The sequence below is a fragment of the Vigna radiata genome, chromosome 5, assembly GCF_000741045.1.
Source record: "Vigna radiata var. radiata cultivar VC1973A chromosome 5, Vradiata_ver6, whole genome shotgun sequence".
Taxonomy (NCBI): domain Eukaryota; kingdom Viridiplantae; phylum Streptophyta; class Magnoliopsida; order Fabales; family Fabaceae; genus Vigna; species Vigna radiata.
Window position 1 is genome coordinate 24,119,705 of NC_028355.1, and position 9,735 is coordinate 24,129,439.

A 9,735-nucleotide genomic window follows, 5' to 3' on the forward strand; every position below is an offset into this window, starting at 1 on the left:
TGTGCAAAATTTTGTTTCAGTTAAAGATATATTTTATAAATATTTAGAAGTTATCACAATTTACAAAACGTATAAACTAAAAAAACAAGAATATAATTATCAAACAGTTTTATTTATATAAATTAAACTCAATATTTTATCCGGTCTGATTCAATATTTGAATGCTGTTAACATAACAACGTGTAATCGAAGTGACGGCCTGGATAGACTCACGTCACCATCTACTACATGTGATACTTGAAACAACACGTAGGTGTATTTATTTGACTACTTCACATTCAACGTCACAAAAACCCCCTAAATTCGTACCAAATAGCATTTGAAAAACAAAAATTTTCTTCAATAATTTAATTAATAATTAAATTTTTTTTCTTTAGAACTAGAAGAATTATTACTATGTAAAAACTAGTTTTCATTTCCAAATATTACTGCGTAAAATATAAACAACTTTTTTTGACGAAAATATGTAATTTTATTTTGATAAAGAATGATTCTATTAGAGAACATAAGTATAATAACTTCTTTTATTCCGTGTAAGAAGAACACTCAATATAATAACTATATATTCTTTCAAGTTATTTCTCATAAAAACTTTTTTAGGGAATAACGGCGCCGTATTTTGAAAACAAAATGTTTTCAAATTTAAGAAAAATAAGACTGACAAATATTTAAAAGAAATACACTATCTTAAACTAAATAGATCAAGAAGTTATTTCCAGATAACTATTAATTTTATAAATGAATCTTAATTTATGATTTTTTGTGGCAACCATAAGAATTATCCCCCCTCTGTCAAATACTAATTTTTAAAGAATTTCATTGGTCATATTTAATTATAAATCATATGTAATTCATACTCTCACATTATTATTAAACAATAAAGAATATGATACTGTAAATCACACTTTAAAAATTTGGGATGTAAAGACTAATTTAACCTAATAAAAATAATAATGATTATAATTACAATGATAAAAATGATAATGATGATCATAACACCAATATAAATGTAGTTATAAATATATGAAAATGCTTTTTTATAGCAGTTGATAATCTATTTTTAAGAGTATTTTCATCATCAAAAAAATTAATTCGTATATTTATAAAAATAATATTTTAGGATAAAATAGAGAATATAAAGTGTTTATAAAAAATTGTTACGTGTCATATTAATAGTAAATTAGTAAAATTAGTAAGTTGAAGTGTTTTTTATAAGTTATGGTCAACATAATGGCAATTTTCATGTTATTGTTGACTCTGTAAGATAACTGTCCCAGTGGAATGATAATAATAATATAAAAGTCACAATGTTGTTACAGAAAATTTAACAAAAATAATATAAGTACAGAAATGTTAACAAAAATAATATAAGTACAGAAATGTTAACAAAAATAATATAAGTACAGAAACATTGACAAAAATAATATAAGTACATAAATTTTAACAAAAATAATATAAGTTCATAAACTTTAACAAAACTAATTCAAGTGATAATCAATATTATACTAAGTTAATTACAAAGAAAAATTATATATTTGTTCCGGTGGCGTGATATCAGTATTACGTTCGGTCAATTCATTTTCCAAAGGTTGCTCTCTGGCTCCTGTCTCGATGTGGACTCCTTCTATTCAGACCGGCTAGGTACCTGTCATAGGCACTCCGATGCTCAAGTCAATAAATGGTTAAAGGGTAGAGATAGAAAGAGAAAGTAACACTAGGAATAAATGAGCATGCAATGTAACCAATTACCCACATTTGATCTATATTTATAGTTTTTGTTGTGGGCCTTTGATTAACTAGATCTTAATAACGGCCCAATCGTTGGCCCATCGTTGTTAATCATGTTTTACCTTAGTTTAACTTTAATGTTTCCTTCGTTTCCACCTCAATCCACGTGATGGTCCGTCCGCTCCGAACGGTTGGTCTATGGAGTGATTCCGACCGCGTCGCTCTCATGGAACCTCGCGATCTTGGAAGTCTTAGCAACAATACAGATATTCGTGAAGACCCTTACTGTAGAGGTTGTTGTCCTCGAAACGGAGTCTTCTAAGACCGTTGACACTAGTGGGACCGTTCGTCGTGTCCGGTCCCTACATGTCGGGATCGCATCTGGACGTTTATGTTTGGTCCGTCCAGTCCATATGATACAATATTGTTACTCATTTATTACTTACATTTGAAAAACGGTACAGTGAGTTAATATAGATTCATGTACTGTTTATTTTCTATCTAGGGATCTATATGTTCATGCAAACGTTTGACAAAATCTAATGCAATTCTCATATCGCATGGACATTGAAATCATAGGTTTATATCAGGTTTGGGTAAACATGATGACAAAAAAACTTCAAATATCCAATTAAAACTTTGTTTAATTTATCATCTTAACTATGACTAATTTATTATAATATGAAGTCTTTAAAGCATATTTAATAGTTAATCATATGATATGTGATTAAATATGTATTGTAAGTGATTGTCCTACCAAATCTACTTGAAGCTCATGTGGTAAGATCAGACATAGTATGATATATATATATATATATAAATATTCCTTTAGTAATTCTGTCGTTGTGACATTATTTTCTTAGCTACATGTTCCAATTAATTTGTTGATAAATTTAAATTCATTGATAAATTTTATAATTTAATTTATTAACCGATACTTTCTGTTAATATTGAATTTATCAAAAGAGATTTGTCGATAAGTTACAAATTACATTGCTAAAGGATATTTTTGTCTGTAAAATAACTTTTTATTACAATTATAATGTAAAAAGTCATTAATATTATTCGTCAATAAATTACAATATTTATTAGTGATAGATATTTTAGTCGATAAATTATTGTTACAATTATCAATAACTTTAATCTGTTAGAAATTTGAACAACAATTTTTTTTCTCAATCTAATAGTTTTTTATATATCAAATAGAAAATTGCGTAAAAAAGAAAAAAAAAAACAACAAGAAGAAGATAACAAGATAAGTTTATCAATAAATACAATTTACCAAATGAGAAATCTTTTACTATATATCTTATTTTTGTACTTTATATAGATCAAATAATTTTTAAATAATATGATAGATGTAATTGTACTTAGTGAAAAAGAAAACATCTAGACAAAATGCTCCATTATATTCTAGCATATTGTTTATGAATCAACCTTGTTTGGCTCCATTAATTTACACAATGTCTCTTGTGGACGTAATAAGAACATATTCATATCATTGTCTCCTATAACGTTTACTTGTGCACGTAAGAGATAAAAGCTTATTTTTGATAAATGCTATTTGAAACTATTTATAATAATTATTTTTTTATTTAATAAAGAAGATAACGAATACAACGCATCTTTCACAACTTATTTAAATACTTTTACTAGATCAAGGAGAATAAAATGAGAAACGTACTAAATTAAACTATTTTGAAATGAAAAGACATGTATACGAAGATTTTCGTCAAAAAACTCATCACAGAAATATTCTCATTACAAATTTACAGTAAGTTAAGATAGTATAAGATTCTCTTAAGGTACATTCAATTAAGTAATAAAATTCTTATATAATGTAAATGCGAGTGGAATGTTAATCATTTCCCTTTCATCAATTAAGGTGCATGTTTTTCTTTTCTTCCTGGTTTCTAGGTCCATTTAAAATTAAGACCATCTTGTTGTATGACTTTGCAATGTATCATTGTGTTGCTATGTGGTCAAAAGGTGTGACTTTTAGTTAATATAAGTCAACAATGTTACACATAAAACATGATTTTTTTTCTGTTATTTAAATTTTAGTATTTTGAAGTCCATTGTCTTTTTAAATACATCATGTGAATTTTACTATGTGTGGTATAGCTTTGACAGAAAAAATTTCCAAAAAAATAATATCTTGAGTTTCCAATAATATATATTACACGTCGTATGATGATCGATACCAACAACAAAAATGCAAGTTGTAATCATGAAGAAGAAATTTGTATCTCTTGAAATAGATAAGGTTGCATTATTTTTTTTTCTTACAAGACTTAAAAAAATATATTTAAATTATCTAAAACTAATATAATTTAATATATTATATATATAGAAAATATTATATTACGAAATTTTAACATTTTCTTCGTAGGTAAATAGTGGTGCACTTTTAACTTTGTGAGTTTCAAAAATATGTAACTTTCAAATTTCAATTAAAAAATAGTTTATCATTTTCAATATTATACGATGATTTGTTTTTTAAGAAATTAGACAATTTCCAAATAAAATAAGTTTTGACGATATATATATATATATATATATATATATATATATATATATATATATAGTTGTGAGATACACTATCAACACAAATCACGTTAGGATAAGAAGGTCATTTTCATCTTACTTTTCTCTTTAAAAACAAACTATTTAGAACATTTTATATGCATAGATATTTAAATTAATTGTTTATAAATTTATAAATACGTCGAATGGAAAAAATATGTATAAATATTTTATTTAAAGATGACTGCTCAAGGTTTCTTTACTTATAAAATGATTAAGTAATGTTACTTTAACAATAATAAAAGTATTTGATAAAAATTGGCCAACCAAATAAAATGCCTAGTGATAATATGTTATTATTCTTAAAAGCTTACATAAAAAAAAATAGTGTTGTAAATGATCTGAAATGGTAGATAAAGAAATTTAATTTCTCAACTAAAGAATCGAAAATAAAACTTTAATTAATGAGAATTTTCGGTGTTTTATATATAGTAATTAAGTATCTCATTTTTAATCTTCTTACGATTGGAAAATATATATTTTTAACGTTTAATTTTAAGTATCGCATTCGTTATCTTATTAAGAATCCTACAAATATTTAATTTTAATTACGATTGAAGAATAGAATTTTAACATTTCAAAAGTAAAAACATATGTTTTATTGCACATTACAATTAAAATGAAATAAAATATAAAATTGAAATACATGGTATTTTTTAGGATGACAATGCAACAATAATAACACAGTGATTAAACGAAGTATGCATGGGGATGACGTTAGATAGACGCATTTCTCACCTTGTCTTGGCTTGAAACATGATTCATTTGATATTATCACTTATTATTGCTATTTTTAGTATTAAATCTCATGACCTATGGACCATACTCGACACGATATTTCTTGCATTTTTTCTTAGGCTTCGTTATCTAACTATTGTTAAAGTATGATATTATTAATTGATTCTTAAATTTTAAATATTTCCTTATTAAAACATTAAAAAATAAAATCAATGTTAACAATGAATTGGAAAAAAACCACCTTCGCTTGATTTAAAAAATTTGTTTTAGAATTCAAATTCTCATTATATTGTTAAGTAAATTTAAATTGTTTCATTAAATTAAAGAAATTATATACTAATTTAGAGTATATAAATAAATACAGATCTCATCTTAAAAACTGGTTTAGTAGAGTTCAGTTAGACTTAAACATTAAAATAATGGTGAACGGTGTGCATGTAAAAAAATATAAAGAATATTTAAAAAATAAATAAAATACCTTGTATAGAATTCAAACATAATTGTTAGTCATTCAATTAAGAAACCAACTAAATTAAAAGCGACTGGAACTGAGTGTTTTCTCAGTTTTCTAAACAGAGAAATATTTTTAAGAGAAATAAATTAAAACTTGCAGAATATTAAATAATTTGAAGTTAAACAAATAATTATGCAAAAGGGGAAGTGCGTATTAATGTTCAAAAGTTAGGTCACTTGCAATTTAATTCCTGAGTTTAAGTAAAGTACATGAGCTTTTGATGTTTATAAAATGTACAGAAAACTATTCTGTTCTATTAAATATTACAGTCTGTTTAGATTAATACCTCAAAATATTTTTATGAAAGAATATTCTTTTAAGAAAATATTGTTTTATAAATTAAAATATAGATTATACACAAATTAAAACTAAATATATATATATATATATATATATATATATATATAAAATTAATATAGTCACATGTCTAACTAAAGTCAACTAAACTGTTTATAATTTGTCTTTTAAAGAAAAAACCTGTAAATATGAGTTTGAATTACGAATTAATGCTAAAACTTGATGACTCTTTTAAAGGACCAATTCTCCAAAATTTAATCTTTGTAATTTTAAAGAGTCAATTATTTATGTTTTTCCTGCAGAGTTTACCATCAGTGGTTTTAGATTTATTATTTACATTTTTTTTTATTGTAACATTTATATATTTCAGAGTCAACTTTTTACATTTTTCTACGTATATACATGGTCCATCATTTATAATCCTATATCATCTACTCTCATAATTTTTTTTTTAATCATCTAACATTTGTATTTTTACAATAATTCATCTTTTCTTGTATTAGAGTCCATTATTTATATTTTTATATATTGTTTATTACTTTTAAAATTGAATTTGAATTCTTAATTTTAATTAACTCGATAATGATACATTATTTAAAATAATTATATAAAGTATATTTTATTATATAGAAAATAAAATACTCGTATTAAGTTTTATTTATAGTTTTATAAATTTAAATTAATATAATAAATATATTACAATTTTTAAAATTTCAAAACCTAAAATGATAACAGAGGTGTGCATGGGGGCGTTGTTAACCGGGCAGGTAAGGATGGTGTGGGTTATTCACGTACCGTGGGTGGAAAATGAGGTTCATAGATATTGTTGTTATTTTAGTATTATGTCCCACATTCATCAACCTTATCTACCACTAAGGGGACCAGACACTGCAATGGCCCCACATGTTCAAATCTACGCTATATCTCTTTCATCATTTCACCGTTTATTTCCCAACACTCAGGAATCAACAGCCCTCGTTTAATCATTTTAAAATTACTTTTTAAGATATTAAAAGTGAAAGTTTAAAATACGACACAATAAAGTAAAAAATAAAAAATAATCACTTATTTGTGATAAACACGAGAAAGAAAAAAAGTGTCTCATAATTTAAATTATCGTTAATCAAAATGAGCCAACCTAATTTATTATATGTTAAAGCTAAAAATCACTATGTTTAATTTGATTTATTTGTTTAAGTAAAAGACTATTGTAACTCTGATTTGAATCATGATTGTCGATGGATTCCAGGTTCATTTATTTATTAAGGATTTTTTAATTTATTTTATATATTTATTAAAATAAGAATAGAATGACTTCGTTATTTTATATAAGTATACTTACAAGGTTAATTTATTTTACTAAATATTTTAATAAAGATAATTATTAAAAAATTAAAATATTTATCTACTTATTAAAAAATAAATAAAACACAAAAAATTGTTTAAACATTATTAAAAAATAGTTGATAAAAAACAAATTGCCAATCTATATAATTAAAAAGAAAGTAAACGAAAAATCGATGAAAAAATTATTATTGGTAAATTACAAGTTAATTTACCTTTAATCCAATTGAAAACCGTTTAATAGTGAATTAAGAATTTAAGTTCAATTTGATCTTCCGTTAAAAAAGAAGTTATCAATCTATCTCCATTGAAATCATACGAAATTCAATCATTTCACGAAAACCACTTTCATATCTCTTAGAAAAAACACCATTTATACATTCTTCAATAAGAAAAGAGTTTTGTATAAAAATAATTTTTTTTTCACATATAAGATATTATTCACGATCAAACTCTTATAATTTTTTTTTCGTATCATTTTATAAAACTTCTTTTAAACGATTTGTACCTGATTTGCTTTTATAAATAACGTTAATGTTCACAACTGTTATCGAAGTAGAATAAAGTTGGAAAAAAATAGTTTTTTCGACCAAATTACCATTTTTAGTATATAAAAAACGGATTGCATCGGAAGCACATGACGCTGAAAGCGGCGTGAATAAAAAGTCAAAAACAAGTAACATAAAAGAATCCTGATTTACAAATGACAGGACATGTTTTACCAGATTCATTTATTTAGAATAATATATTTATAGAAAAAAAGGATAGCAAATATTAAATATTTATATGTCGTCCTTGAATTATAAGTAATAAATTAGTTAATTTGATTTGATTTTAAATTGACGATTGGTCCACGAGCCGTGTCAGACGTAAATGCTTCTTCTCCACGATAAGCTGGTCGTGCTCGTTGACTATTTGACCACCGGATTCTGCACACTCATTGAATATGTCACAGAATGTACCACTCATCAGTTTCTCAATTTTGCTTTTGCTTCCCCTTTTTCAAAACTTTAGACTAATAAATTATTTAAATGCAAGTACTTCAATGACACAACATCCTAAATTAAAACTGGGTACGTTTGTGGTTGTTTTTTTGTATTTGATATAAATAATAATAATAAAATGATAAATGATGTATGTGGAGGGCGAATGAAGCATATTATAAGATGAAAGGAATGATGTAATAGGGTAAGGTAATGATGGAGAAGGGTAGAATTTGAGGATTGAAGATAAAATGGAATCTCAACGGTCATGATGTATAGAATGCAGTGTCTGTAGCAAGGTGGCAGCGTGTAATGATCGCGTAGGAATCATAGACAACCCAACCCTCCTTCTTTTCTTTTCCTATTTTTCAACCATAATAAATATTAATTATTTAATCTTCCAGTGAATAATAATAATTTTGGTGGACCAGAAGCAGAATAATAAAAGAAACTGTGGGCCCCAGGGGATATGAATTTTCCTCTATGTTCCATTAGGCCCACTCTTCAAATTCTTCTCGCGGATTTCAAATCTATTTTTAGTTTCCGCCTTTCGTTCCGTCATATCCTCCACGTGTCATCATCTCATCTCCTTGTACCAAAACGCACACAGCCACTAATCAAACGTTTCAAAATATTTTTTTTTTCGACAACAGTCTCGTACACCAACACCCTTTGACCTCCTATTAAAGTATTCACTTATTCTTTTATAAAACTATAACACATTGACTTCCTACCATAATTTTCAAAATTAAGTTAAATATATGCATATACAATTAATTAATTCATTAGTCATGCAATTGAAGATTATCATAATTGACAACATTCGAAAGGGAGTTATTGTAAATACGACGTATTATGAGTGTCGAAATTTAGACATTTTAAACTTAGCTTTGTATATATAGAGTTAAAGTACTAGATGCTTCTATGAAAAATTAACAATAGTTTGAAGTCTCACGTAAATATAAAACCAGTTTAGATAATATAAGTTTGTATATTATAAGTTATTGACTAAATCATGTTCAAAATCAATTTTTAACCTATCAAAACAGTGAATTAAAGTTTATTATAGTAAAATATCTTTGTTGGATATATCATTTTACTTGTTATCAAACTGTTATCGTATAACTTATTATAATATTTAGTCCATGTTCAGTATATATATACCTAAGATGTGAATATGTTGAAAGTCTTACATCAGTTAAATATAAAATCAATTTAGAGCATATAAATGAATGTAAAATTTATCTTACGAACTAATTTTTTGAAGATAAATTATACTTAAAGTCTATTTCTTAACCATAATATAAGATAAAATATATTTTATACAAACATTTCAAAAAATATTAATAAATATTTTTTTAAAAAACATTCTCAATATTCATGTTCATATACGTGTCATTAAAATATGATGGATTCAATTATATTGTAAACTCTGTTGTTAAATGTAATAATATAAAATTGTAGTGGTCTTTATATTCATTTTTAGCAGTTTAGTGTTTGTTGCTTATTTAGTAACTTACTATAAATATATCATGTACACGAGTA